Raw genomic sequence first — 13,620 nt, 5'->3', positions numbered from 1 at the left:
TTCCTGATTACTCTAGTGCAGCCCCTGCTCTGGTCACTCCGGGAACAGAAAACTGCTCATCCAGTGACCAGTATATTTGCCCTCTACCAGACTCCTGTACCCCACTGGTCTGGGTCTGTCACAGTATCTACAAGGGGAACAAATCTATCACAATGGGCTCTTCAATCTAGCAGAGAAAGTTATAACACGATCCAATGGCTAGAAGTTGAAGCTAGACAAATTCAGGCTGGAAATAAGGTGTACATTTTTAACTGTGAGGGTAATTAACCATTGGAACAAATTACCAAGGGTTGTGGTGGATTCTCCATCACTGACAATTTTTAAATCTAGATTGGATGTTTTTCTAAAAGATCTGCTCTAGGAATTATTGTGGGGCAGGTCTCTGGCCTGTGTTCTACAAGAGGTCAGACTAGATGATCACATTGGTCCCTTCTGGCCTTGGAATCTATAAGTAATGAAATAATGATATTCCCATAAGCAAACTAGTGAAATGTGGTCTAGGTGAAACTACTATAAGGTGGGTGCAGAACCGGTTGAAAGACTGTACTCAAAGAGTATTTACCAATGGTTCCTGTCAAACTGGGAGGATGCATCTAGTGGGATCAGACAGGAGTCTGTCGTGAGTCTGGTATTTTCATGAATGACTTGGATAATGGAATGGAGAGCATGCTTATTAAATTTGCAGATGACACCAAGCTGGGAAGGGATGGAAGCACTCTGGAGGGCAAGCTTAGAATTCAAATTGACCTCAACAAATTAGAGAATTGGCCTGAAATCACTAACATGAAATTCAATAAAGCCAAGTGCAAAGTACTTCACAGAGGAAGGAAAAATCAAATGCACAGCTACAAAATGGGGAATAACTGGCCAGGTGGTAGTACTGCTGAAAAGGATCTGGGGATTATAGTGGATCACAAACTGAATATGAGTCAACAACATGATGAAGTTGTGAACAGGGTTAATATCATTCTGGAGTGTATTAACAGGAGTGTCGTATGTCAGACATGGGAGGTAATTGTCCCGCTCTACTCAGCGCTGATGATACTTCAGTTGGAGTCTGGTGTTCAGTTCTGGGCACCGCACATTAGGAAAGATGTAGACAAATTGGAGAGAGTCCAGAGGAGAGAAACATAAATGATGAAAGATTTAGAAAACCAGACCTATGAGGAAAGGTTAAAAAAACGGTGCATGTTTAATCTTGAAAAAAGAAGACTGAGGGGGGACCTGATAACAGTCTTCAAATATGAGCAGGGTTGTTATAAAGAAGACAGCGATCAACTCTTCTCCACAGAAGGTACAACAAGAAGCAATGGGCTTACTCTGCAGCAAAAGGGATTTAGGTTAGATATTAGAAAGTTTTCCTAAGGCTATGTCTACACTGCACAGCTTACAGCGGCACAGCTGTGCCGCTAAAGCCTTGCCACGCAGTGTAGCCGCTTTTGTCGGCCGACAAAATAAAACCACTCCCTACAAGGGGCAGTAGCTTTGTTGGCGGGAGAGCGTGTCCCACTGAAAAAGGGCTGTCCACACCGGATTTGCGTTAAAACTTTTGTTGGTCAAGGTGGTGTTTTTTCCACACCCCTAACTGACAAAAGTTTTAACGACAAAAGTGCAGCGTAGACATAGCCTGACTCTGAGGATAGTTAAACACTGGAACAGACTTCCAAGGGAGACTGTGGAATCCCCGTCATTGGAGGTTTTTAAGAACTAGTTAGCCAATCACCTGTCAGGGATGGTCTAGAGCAGAGGTCCCCAATGTGTGGGGCACGCCCCTCTGGGGACATTCGGGGGGGGGCGACTGGGGCCTGGGTCAGCCCCCACGGGGGGGCGAGGGGGGGCAGGAGTCACCTAGCTCTGCTCCAGGCCTCAGCCTCGGCTCCCGGGGCACTGCTCCTAGCCCCGGCTCCCAGCCCCGCGCCTGGGCCTCTGCTCCCTGGGTCCCATCTACCGGCCCTGTGCCCGGGGCTCCACTCCTGGCCCGGGGTCCTGTCTACCAGCCCTGCATCCAAGGCTCCATGCCTGCCCCCAGCTATGGCCCCTGCCTCGGGCCCCCCTTACCCTTGTCCACATCCCCCCCTCCTGGATCTGTGGCCCTCCTCCCGGCTTGGGCGCATACAGGGGTAAGGGGGGGGCGAGGTAAAAAGTTTGGGGACCACTGGTCTAGGGTTACTTTGTCCTGCCTCAGCACAGAGGGCTGGACTTGATGACTTCTCTAGATCCCTTTTAGCCCTACACTTCTATGATTCTATGAAAATGGGAGCAAAAGTTCTATCCTAAACACTGTTAACTACTCTTCAAGACACAGACGCTACTTTTCATGTCAGACTAAATTATATCCATAATGGAAAACAAAATTATCTCCTTTTTGAGACCTACAAACTCAGTCCCCATATGGTTATTTTTTGTGAATAAAATGGTGAAAAAAGGGGTTCACAGTATTGCCAATTCCAAGCATTCAAGAATCGTGAGTCAGGCCCCAAAAATGTACAAGAGGAAATTTTGGAAATTTTGTTTATTTGCTTTCTAGTTTTTAAGCCTTTAGCAATTAAGTTTTCAAGCTTTTGTCAACAACGATGAAGGCTAGAAATAAAAGCTGAGACCCTCATGTAATTGTATGATTCCAGGAGCAGGAGATTGGTATTAAGAATACCAAATATTGAGAATCTTGCAATAAAATTGCAAAAGCTAGCAATGCTGTGTTCAAATATATTAACTGCAATTGGTTGGATATGCAAAGAAATCTTTTTGCTAATGCAGCTACTGTCTTTATATGCCTAGTCACGGACTGCAGAGGGTTAAATACTGCTTTATGGTTAGGCCACAGTATTTCTGTTAAGTGTCTCCTGTTGGAAGTTGTCTTCAGATTTGGAGCCACTTTGTGCACATTTTAACATGCCTTACTGTCATAAACCCATGAAAATTATGCTAACACATGCTGCAAAGTGTTTTGACCTTCAGGATGGGAAGTACTGGAGAAAGTTAAGTCATTAGTAAGAATAAGCTTATGTCACAGAGATCACAGAAGAAGTAGTCAGTCACCTTGTGCAGTATCGATGGTTCTTCGAGTGGTGTCCCTGTGGGTGTCAGTGCATCCCTGCACCGATTAGAGATTTTTCGTAGCAATGCTCGGTCAGGGCGCACGTGTGCAGTAGCTGTCTCGCGTTGCCGTTGGCGCCTCATGTAGCGTGCGCACGACCTGATCCCTTCCATTCCTTCTCTACCACAGAGCTCGGTTGTGTGAACTCCAAAGTAGAGGGTGGGGTGGGGTGTCGTGGAGCACCCACAGGGACACACATCTCGAAGAACCTCAGTTACTGCACAAGATGAGTAACTTCTTCTTCTTCTTCGAGTGGTGTCCCTGTGTGTGCTCCACTTTAGGTGTCTATAGAGCAGTGCCCCCCGAGGGACGGTAGGGCTTCAGAGTTATATGTGAGTAATGGATGAGATCATGGTAAGGCCAACTATAGTGTCTGAAATAGAGCCTTGGGTGATGGCATAGTGTTTTGCAAAAGTGTGCTCTGATGTCCAGGTTGCAGCTCTACATATATCTATTAAAGGGACATTGTTTAGGAATGTTATCAATGTCACCATGGCTCCAGTAGAATGGGATCTGATGCCCAAAGGGGGTTCTTTGTTGTGTATTTGGTAGCAAGTTTGGATACAGGTGGAGATCCATTGAGATAGTCTTTGGGTCAATATCACGGAACCTTTGAAGTGCTCTGTTGTGGAGATAAATAGTCTTAGCGACTTGCGAAATGGTTTGGATCTGTCCAAGTAGAACGCTACAGCCCATCTGATATCTAGCATGTGTAAGGTGGCCTCTTGTGGATCCTTATGTGGTTTGGGATAGAACGCACGTAAACTTATAGGTTGGTTAACATGGAAGAGTGTAGCTACTTTGGGCAAGAATTTTGGGTGAGGCTGTAACATGATTTTGTCTTTGGTGAACACGGTATAAGGAGCACTAATGGCAGAACCCCTATTTCACTGACCCATCTAGCAGACGTGATAGCCACCAAGAACGTGACCTTCACTGACATACGTAAGAGAGAGCAAGTCGCTAGTGGTTCAAAGGGTGGTCTTGTGAAGCATTTGAGTACATGGTTTATGTGTAAGTTGATGTACTTCTGGATATATGTTCTATATACCTGTTAGGAAGCACCATGCAGTTGGGTGAGCAAAAACTGATGCTCCCTGTAGCGGGGTGGTCACCCGCTCCTGCCTTGAAGGGCTTAAAACAGCCCTGGGAAAGGGCTGTGGCAGGGGAAAAGCTGGGCTGATTGGGAAGTGGCTGCAGCTGGGCCACGCCCCAATCAGGCCACAGCTGGCCTGTATAAGAGGCGGGGAGCTCAGGAGCCTCCCTCTAGCTTCTGAGAGGGAGAGGGACCTGGCTGCAGGGACCTGAGCAGAGTACCTGAGTGGAGCAGGGCTGGGGAAGGGCAGAGGAGCTGGGGAGGCTCCAGCCTGGAAAGCCCCAGGCTGCGGCCTAGCAGAAGGCCAACGGGTACTGGGGGTTGCAGGGGGCAGCCCACAGGTAGGCAGAGGCAGCAGGTCCAAACCCCCTTTGCCTGTGATGAGTGGCTTATACTGCAGTCTGTCCGAGGGAACGGGGGCTGGTTGGTGACTGGCAGTAGCCTATGACTGAGGCAAGGTGGAGATAGGGGGTGGAGGTTCTCCAGAGAGGGGAGACCCTGAGACTAAGGGGTGTACGGCCAGGGGGCAATACCCCAGAGAACGAGGCACCGGGTCCAGGAGGGACACGGGGGCCAAGCGGCAGCGGGACACTGGCCTGAAGAGGGCGCTCCAGAGACTGGTGAGCTAATTCCCAGAGACAACCAGCAGGAGGCCCCACAGGGGTGAGTCCATTGCTGCTACACTCCCTCTATTTGATCACGAAGGGACGTAATGGCGGCCAGGTATACTTTGATTGAACTTATGGCTAAGCCCGATTCTTTAAATTCTAATATGTAGTCTAAGATGGTAGGTAGAGGCGCCATGGTCGCATCTAATTGTTTTTGTTGACACCATAGAGAGAATCTCTTCCACTTCTGAAGGTAAGTATTCCTAGTGGAGGATCGATGGCTATTTAGTAATACATGTTTCACTTTCTCCAAACAGTTTAGCTCTCCATGTTAGAACCCACAGGAGCCACGCTTTGAGATGGAACTTCACCCAAATCTGGAGGAGTGTCCGGCCCTTGTTCTGAGACAGGAGGTCCGTCCGTAAAGGCAGTGGTTGTGGGGCACAGACTGCGAGACGTGACAGGTAAGGGAACCAAGTCTCTCTGGCCCATGTGGGGGCAGTGAGAATGATGTATGCTCTGTCGAGTCATATCTTGTGGATGACTCGTGCGATCAGTGGTATCGGCAGGAAGGCGTAGAGGAGTGATGTGTTCCACAGGATGAGGAAGGCATCCCCTAATGATCCTGGTGCTAGGCCTGCCCTGGAGAAGAATAGTGGACACTTGTGGTTTGTCGCTGATGCAAATAGGTTTATTACTGGGTAGCCCCATTTGCGGAATATCACGCTGAGGACACTGTCGTGTATTTCCCATTTGTGTTCCTCTGAGAAGTGCCGGCTGAGCGTATCCGCTGTAGTGTTTTGGCATCCCGATAGATAAGATGCCATGATGTTTATATTGTTGTGGATGCACAAGTTCCATAAGTTCATGGCTTCTGTGCATAAGAAGTGAGAACGAGCTTCACCTTGGTGACCTAGAACACGCATGCCATGTTGTCAGTCAGAATGTGAATCGATTTGTTTCGTATGAGTGGGAGGAAGTGATGGCACGCGTTGTGTACCGCTTCAAGTTCTAGGAGGTTGATGTGTAAGGGAGTTTCCGTCACGGACCACTTGCCCTGTATGGTGTGGTGACCCAAATGGGTGCCCCAGCCTATCAGGGATACATCCGTTGTGATGACGACGGATGGGGAGTCCTGTTGAAAAGTGATCCCTGAGCAAACATTCTCCGGTTTTGTCCACAATTGTACTGAGGCAATGACCTTTGGCAGTAGTGTCACTCTTTTGCTTAGTCTGTGTTTGCTGGGTGCATAGACTATGCTCAACCACCTCTGCAGGCAGCGTATATGGAGTCTTGCATACTTTACGACAAAAGTTGTAGCCATGTGTCCCAGAATCTGAAGACAAGTCCTCACTGAAGTTTGTGGACTGATGGTGACCATGGAAATGAGAGCGGTCAATGTGACGAACTTGTGGTTTGGTAGTATTGCCTTGGCTTGTATGGAGTCGAAGTAGGCTCCGGTGAACACTAGGTGTTGAGTTGGTTCTAGGGTGGATTTCTTTTTGTTTATCTGTAGCCCTAACTGGTGGAGGAAGTCTACGGTTGTTTGTACCATACATGCCATTTCTTTTCGGTTGGTACCTTTCAGTAGGCAATAGTCTAAGTAAGGGAAGATAGCTAATGTATGCCAATATTTAAAAAGGGCTCTAGAGGTGATCCCGGCAATTACAGACCGGTAAGTCTAACGTCAGTGCCGGGCAAATTAGTCGAAACAATAGTAAAGAATAAAATTGTCAGACACATAGAAGAACATAAATTGTTGAGCAATAGTCAGCATGGTTTCTGTAAAGGGAAATTGTGTCTTACTAATCAATTAGAGTTCTTTGAAGGGGTCAACAAACATGTGGACAAGGGGGATCCAGTGGACATAGTGTACTTAGATTTCCAGAAAGCCTTTGACAAGGTCCCTCACCAAAGGCTCTTATGTAAATTAAGCTGTCATGGGATAAAAGGGAAGGTCCTTTCATGGATTGAGAACTGGCTAAAAGGCAGGGAATAAAGGGTAGGAATTAATGGTAAATTCTCAGAATGCAGAGAGGTAACTAGTGGTGTTCCCCAAGGGTCAGTCCTAGGACCAATCTTATTCAACTTATTCATAAATGATCTGGAGAAAGGGGTAAACAGTGAGGTGGCAAAGTTTGCAGATGATACTAAACTGCTCAAGATAGTTAAGACCAAAGCAGACTGTGAAGAACTTCAAAAAGATCTCACAAAACTAAGTGATTGGGCAACAAAATGGCAAATGAAATGTAATGTAGATAAATGTAAAGTAATGCACATTGGAAAAAATAACCCCAACTATACATACAATATGATGGGGGCTAATTTAGCTACAAGAAGTCAGGAAAAAGATCTTGGAGTCATCGTGGATAGTTCTCTGAAGATGTCCACGCAGTGTGCAGAGGCGGTCAAAAAAGCAAACAGGATGTTAGGAATCATTAAAAAGGGGATAGAGAATAAGACAGACCATATTATTGCCCTTGTATAAATCGATGGTACGCCCACATCTCGAATACTGCGTACAGATGTGGTCTCCTCATCTCAAAAAAGATATACTGGCACTAGAAAAGGTTCAGAAAAGGGCAACTAAAATGATTAGCGGTTTGGAACGGGTCCCATATGAGGAGAGATTAAAGAGGCTAGGACTCTTCAGCTTGGAAAAGAGGAGACTACGGGGGGATATGATAGGGGTATATAAAATCATGAGTGATGTGGAGAAAGTGGATAAGGAAAAGTTATTTACTTATTCCCATAATACAAGAACTAGGGGTCATCAAATGAAATTAATAGGCAGCAGGTTTAAAACAAATAAAAGGAACTTCTTCTTCACGCAGCGCACAGTCAACTTGTGGAACTCCTTACCTGAGGAGGTTGTGAAGGCTAGGACTATAACAGGGTTTAAAAGAGAACTGGATAAATTCATGGTGGTTAAGTCCATTAATGGCTATTAGCATGGATGGGTAAGGAACGGTGTCCCTAGCATCTGTTTGTCAGAGGGTGGAGATGGATGGCAGGTGAGAGATCACTTGATCATTGCCTGTTAGGTTCACTCCCTCTGGGGCACCTGGCATTGGCCACTGTCGCTAGATAGGATACTGGGCTAGGTGGACCTTTGGTCTGACCCGGTACGGCCGCTCTTATGTTCTTACTCCTTGTATCGTAAGTATGCTGCTACTACCACGAGTGTTTTTGAGAAAACTTGGGGGGCAGTGGATAGGCCAAAAGGTAGACCTCGATATTGGTAATGGCTGGATCCTATTGTGAACCTCAGGAATAGTCTGTGAGCTGGATGTATCGTAATATGAAAGTATGCAACTTGACGGTTGAGTGCTGAGAACCAGTCCCCCCCGTCTAGCACTTTGTAGCCAAAGTGACCATTTTGAACCTGTGGTTGCGTACAAATTTGTTGAGTTTCCGAAGATCTAAGATTGGTCTCCATCCACCACTTTTCTTCTCTGTAAGGAAATAGTTGGAATAAAAACCCTTCCCTTGGTATTGATTTGGAACTGATTCTACGGCAGCCAGCTGCAGGAGGTGGTCCACTTCCTGTTGTAGAAAGTGCTCGTGAGAGGGGTCCCTGAAGAGGGACGGAGAAGGGGGAAGGGTGGGTGGGATGGATATGAAAGGGATGGTGTACCCGGATCTTATGATCCCCAGCACCCATTGGTCCGTTGTTATAGCAGCCCAAACATGGTAAAAGGGGCGCAAGTGGTGGCCAAATGTGTGGGTAGGAGTGTCCAGGAGCGCTATAATTGGGATGAGATCGTTCGGACCCTCGACCAATACTTCAAAATTGTGGCTTGGATGTAGATGGTTAGGTGGACGAGGCCTGATTCTGCGGGGCCTGCTGTCTCTGTGATCGTTGTTTGGTTCTATTTTGACCCAAGTGCCATTGCTGTTGACAGTGGAAAAAGGTAGCTCGTGGTCTCTGGTATGATGTGTAACGTCAACGCTTATTAGGCAGGCTGTATGTGCCTAGTGTACGCAACATGGCCCGAGAGTCTTTCGTGGTATGGAGTACGTCCTCTGTTTTGGACAAGAAAAGCTTTTCCCGATCAAAGGGAAGGTCCTCCACTTTTAGCTGCAGTTCTTTTGGGATCCCAGATGCCTGCAGCCAGGATGCCCTTCTCATGATCGCTGCTGTGGCCACTGTTCGAGCAGCTGTGTCTGCCACATCCATTGAGGCCTCTAACGTTGTGCGAACTATTATCTGACCCTCTGATGATGGCCTTAAGCTGAGGACGCTTCTGCTCAGGGAGATCTTCTATGAGATCCTGTAATTTGGTATAGTTAGAGTAGTCATAACTAGCTAAGAGAGCAGAGTAATTGGAGAGACTGAATTGGAGAGTGGCTGATGAATATATCTTGCGCCCAAACAGGTCTAGTCTTTTGTGTTCCTTATCCTGTGGTATGGAACGGAATTGAGGTTGCTTGCTCAATAATTGGCAGTCTCCACCACCAGAGGGTTGGGTTGACGGTGCATAAACAGAAAGTCCATCCCCTTGGCTGGGACAAAATATTTCCTAGCGGCCCTTTTACTGGTGGGTGGTGCTGATGCCGTTTTTTGCCATATGGCCTCCACAGGCTCCCTTATGGCCTCAACTATGGGGAGGGCAATCTTAGTTGGTGCAGAGGTTTGTAGGATTAGCAGCAATTTATGCTGTTTCTCCTGTAAAGCGATCTCTTGATTTTTCGCTACCCTCTTGAAGAGTTCCTGGAATGCTTCAGATCATCGGATGCTGTTGGGGTTGGTGTATAACCGCTTCATCCGGTGAGGAGGATGAATTATGGGCAGATGGGGTATTGTCCTGGTCTATTTCAGAGATTGCCCCTTCCTCCTCCATCTCTTCCTCAGGGATCTCCAAGGTTTCTCTGCTTGGCGAGGGTGGAGGTGATCTGATTTCCCATCTCGCTGGGGTGGAGGATCTGGTGTAGTGGTTCCTGTATGTGGCCCATGGAGGCCATTGCATTGGATAAGGTGGTGATGGATAGGGCCAGGGTTGTCCATACCAGGGCTGCATCTGGCCAGAGTAATGAGACTTAGGTTTGGTAGCCTTCCATGGAGGTCTCCTCTGTGTTGGCGAGGAGTGTTGGGAAGAGAAGTGGCTGTCGTGCACATCTCCTTCCTGGTCACTATGCTGGGACTGAGGAGCGGGAGGTGAAGGAGGCTGCTCAGATCTGCGGCTTGGGGAAGGTTCAGCGCCGAGCAGTGGTGACTGCGGTACCGAGGAGACCGCTATGTTGTGCTGGTGTAGGAATTGCACCAGTGCCGCGTTAGAGTTGCGGTCAGTCTTTGTGGTGACGGTCGGTGCCGTTTTCGGTCTGTCTGCTGGAGTCGACAAGTGAGTTGGTGCCGGTGGCATTGGTGGCGGTGCTGGTTTCTGCGCTGAGTCCCGCACCGGAGTTGTCGGTGCCATGGATGAGACATGACGTCTCGACTCCAATTCAGCGTTTTGGGGCTTGGCAGATGTCCGCGGGGGCACGGTGCCAGAGGTGCCCGGTGCCTCATAGGTGATCTCTCTGGCTGAGCTCGGCACGGAGGGAAAGACCTCGCTGGAAAAGCTCTCTTTTTGTAAGAGTCCCACTTCGGAGAGCTCATGGCTCGCTTCCCAGAAGTTTTGGAAGTTGGAGCCTTGGGAATGGATTAGGGTGAAAGAAAAAAAAACTACATATATATATATATATATATTTGGTAAGAAAAGTCTCTAAGAAGAACTATCTAAAGACTAAAGTACTAAACTACTATCTAAATTTGTTTTTTTTCAGAAATTATCAAAGAGGCAGCACCGCCACGGAGCTCCGTCTGCAGCTGAGGACGGTTGAGAAGGAACTGAAGGGGTTGGGTTGTACGCGCGCTACATGAGGCGCCAACAGCAATGCGAGACAGCAACTGCATGTGCGTGTCCCGACCGAGCACTGCTACGAAAAATCTCCGATCTCCGGCGCAGGGACGCACCGACACCTAGAGTGGAGCACTCACAGGGACACCACTTGAAGTAGTAGTCAGGGATTCTGTGACTTCCAGAGACCTCTGTGACATTTTCCACCTCAGTCCCAGGGGCCCCACAGCTCTGCCGCAGGTGGCAGGGGGGCCCCCCACAGCTCCCAGCCGCTCTGGGTGGTGGGGAAACCCAGAGCTCTGAGCCTCAGCGGGGGGACCCCAAGCTCCGAGCCGCCATCCCTGGAGCTCCGAGCTGCCGCAGGCAGAGGTGGGACCTGGAGCTCTGAGCTGCAGTGGGGGCACCTGGAGCTCTGAGCCGCCGGCCCCAGAGCTCTGACCTACTGTGGGCAGTGGGAGACCCTGAGCTCCGAGCCACCATGGGCAGCGGGATCTGAATCCCCACCGGTGGTGAGTGCTGAGCCCCCCACAGGTGGCGGGTGCTGGACTGCTCCCCGCCAGCAGGGCTCAGGCTCTCGGCCGCCCTGCCCCTCCCCCCGGACTTCAGTCATCCCCCATCAGCTCCCCTCCCCCCGATTATTTTTAGTAAAAGTCCCCAACAGGTCACGGGCTCCTGTGAATTTTTGTTTATGGCCCGTGACCGCTCCATGATTTTTACTAGATCTAACTGTGACAAAATCTTAACCTTAGTCAATAGTAAGAATTAAGATACCCACCAACAAAATGGCAATTTTCTTTTCTTCATTTAATTGTAATGCCTCTTTAGCCTCTTTCTCGCTTGTATAGTGTTGTATGTGTCTCTGAAAACTGTTCTGCAGTTGGGGCACCTGGAGCTCTGAGCCGCCGGCCCCAGAGCTCTGACCTACTGTGGGCAGTGGGAGACCCTGAGCTCCGAGCCACCATGGGCAGCGGGATCTGAATCCCCACCGGTGGTGAGTGCTGAGCCCCCCACAGGTGGCGGGTGCTGGACTGCTCCCCGCCAGCAGGGCTCAGGCTCTCGGCCGCCCTGCCCCCCCCCCCGGACTTCAGTCATCCCCCATCAGCTCCCCTCCCCCCGATTATTTTTAGTAAAAGTCCCCAACAGGTCATGGGCTCCTGTGAATTTTTGTTTATGGCCCGTGACCGCTCCATGATTTTTACTAGATATAACTGTGACAAAATCTTAACCTTAGTCAATAGTAAGAATTAAGATACCCACCAACAAAATGGCAATTTTCTTTTCTTCATTTAATTGTAATGCCTCTTTAGCCTCTTTCTCGCTTGTATAGTGTTGTATGTGTCTCTGAAAACTGTTCTGCAGTGGGGGCACCTGGAGCTCTGAGCCGCCGGCCCCAGAGCTCTGACCTACTGTGGGCAGTGGGAGACCCTGAGCTCCGAGCCACCATGGGCAGCGGGATCTGAATCCCCACCGGTGGTGAGTGCTGAGCCCCCCACAGGTGGCGGGTGCTGGACTGCTCCCCGCCAGCAGGGCTCAGGCTCTCGGCCGCCCTGCCCCTCCCCCCGGACTTCAGTCATCCCCCATCAGCTCCCCTCCCCCCGATTATTTTTAGTAAAAGTCCCCAACAGGTCACGGGCTCCTGTGAATTTTTGTTTATGGCCCGTGACCGCTCCATGATTTTTACTAGATCTAACTGTGACAAAATCTTAACCTTAGTCAATAGTAAGAATTAAGATACCCACCAACAAAATGGCAATTTTCTTTTCTTCATTTAATTGTAATGCCTCTTTAGCCTCTTTCTCGCTTGTATAGTGTTGTATGTGTCTCTGAAAACTGTTCTGCAGTGGGGGCACCTGGAGCTCTGAGCCGCCGGCCCCAGAGCTCTGACCTACTGTGGGCAGTGGGAGACCCTGAGCTCCGAGCCACCATGGGCAGCGGGATCTGAATCCCCACCGGTGGTGAGTGCTGAGCCCCCCACAGGTGGCGGGTGCTGGACTGCTCCCCGCCAGCAGGGCTCAGGCTCTCGGCCGCCCTGCCCCCCCCCCCGGACTTCAGTCATCCCCCATCAGCTCCCCTCCCCCCGATTATTTTTAGTAAAAGTCCCCAACAGGTCATGGGCTCCTGTGAATTTTTGTTTATGGCCCGTGACCGCTCCATGATTTTTACTAGATATAACTGTGACAAAATCTTAACCTTAGTCAATAGTAAGAATTAAGATACCCACCAACAAAATGGCAATTTTCTTTTCTTCATTTAATTGTAATGCCTCTTTAGCCTCTTTCTCGCTTGTATAGTGTTGTATGTGTCTCTGAAAACTGTTCTGCAGTGGGGGCACCTGGAGCTCTGAGCCGCCGGCCCCAGAGCTCTGACCTACTGTGGGCAGTGGGAGACCCTGAGCTCCGAGCCACCATGGGCAGCGGGATCTGAATCCCCACCGGTGGTGAGTGCTGAGCCCCCCACAGGTGGCGGGTGCTGGACTGCTCCCCGCCAGCAGGGCTCAGGCTCTCGGCCGCCCTGCCCCCCCCCCCGGACTTCAGTCATCCCCCATCAGCTCCCCTCCCCCCGATTATTTTTAGTAAAAGTCCCCAACAGGTCATGGGCTCCTGTGAATTTTTGTTTATGGCCCGTGACCGCTCCATGATTTTTACTAGATCTAACTGTGACAAAATCTTAACCTTAGTCAATAGTAAGAATTAAGATACCCACCAACAAAATGGCAATTTTCTTTTCTTCATTTAATTGTAATGCCTCTTTAGCCTTTTTCTCGCTTGTATAGTGTTGTATGTGTCTCTGAAAACTGTTCTGCAGTGGGGGCACCTGGAGCTCTGAGCCGCCGGCCCCAGAGCTCTGACCTACTGTGGGCAGTGGGAGACCCTGAGCTCCGAGCCACCATGGGCAGCGGGATCTGAATCCCCACCGGTGGTGAGTGCTGAGCCCCCCACAGGTGGCGGGTGCTGGACTGCTCCCCGCCAGCAGGGCTCA

General features: G+C 49.4%; 1 long non-coding RNA gene across 1 annotated transcript in view; it reads left to right on the top strand.

The window, feature by feature from the left end:
• The window catches only part of LOC135974912 (uncharacterized), a 52,738-nt gene extending 39,348 nt beyond the window's left edge, over positions 1-13,390 (top strand). The window contains exons 3-4 of the long non-coding RNA XR_010591975.1: positions 5,119-5,265; positions 10,568-13,390. This is a non-coding gene — a long non-coding RNA (uncharacterized LOC135974912). The remainder of the gene's footprint in view (positions 1-5,118; positions 5,266-10,567) is intronic.
• Positions 13,391-13,620: the final 230 nt, after the last annotated feature.

Source organism: Chrysemys picta, chromosome 12 (genome assembly GCF_011386835.1).
Source record: "Chrysemys picta bellii isolate R12L10 chromosome 12, ASM1138683v2, whole genome shotgun sequence".
Taxonomy (NCBI): domain Eukaryota; kingdom Metazoa; phylum Chordata; order Testudines; family Emydidae; genus Chrysemys; species Chrysemys picta.
Note: the sequence above shows the minus strand (reverse complement) of the source record. Positions and strands in the feature narration are given on the sequence as shown.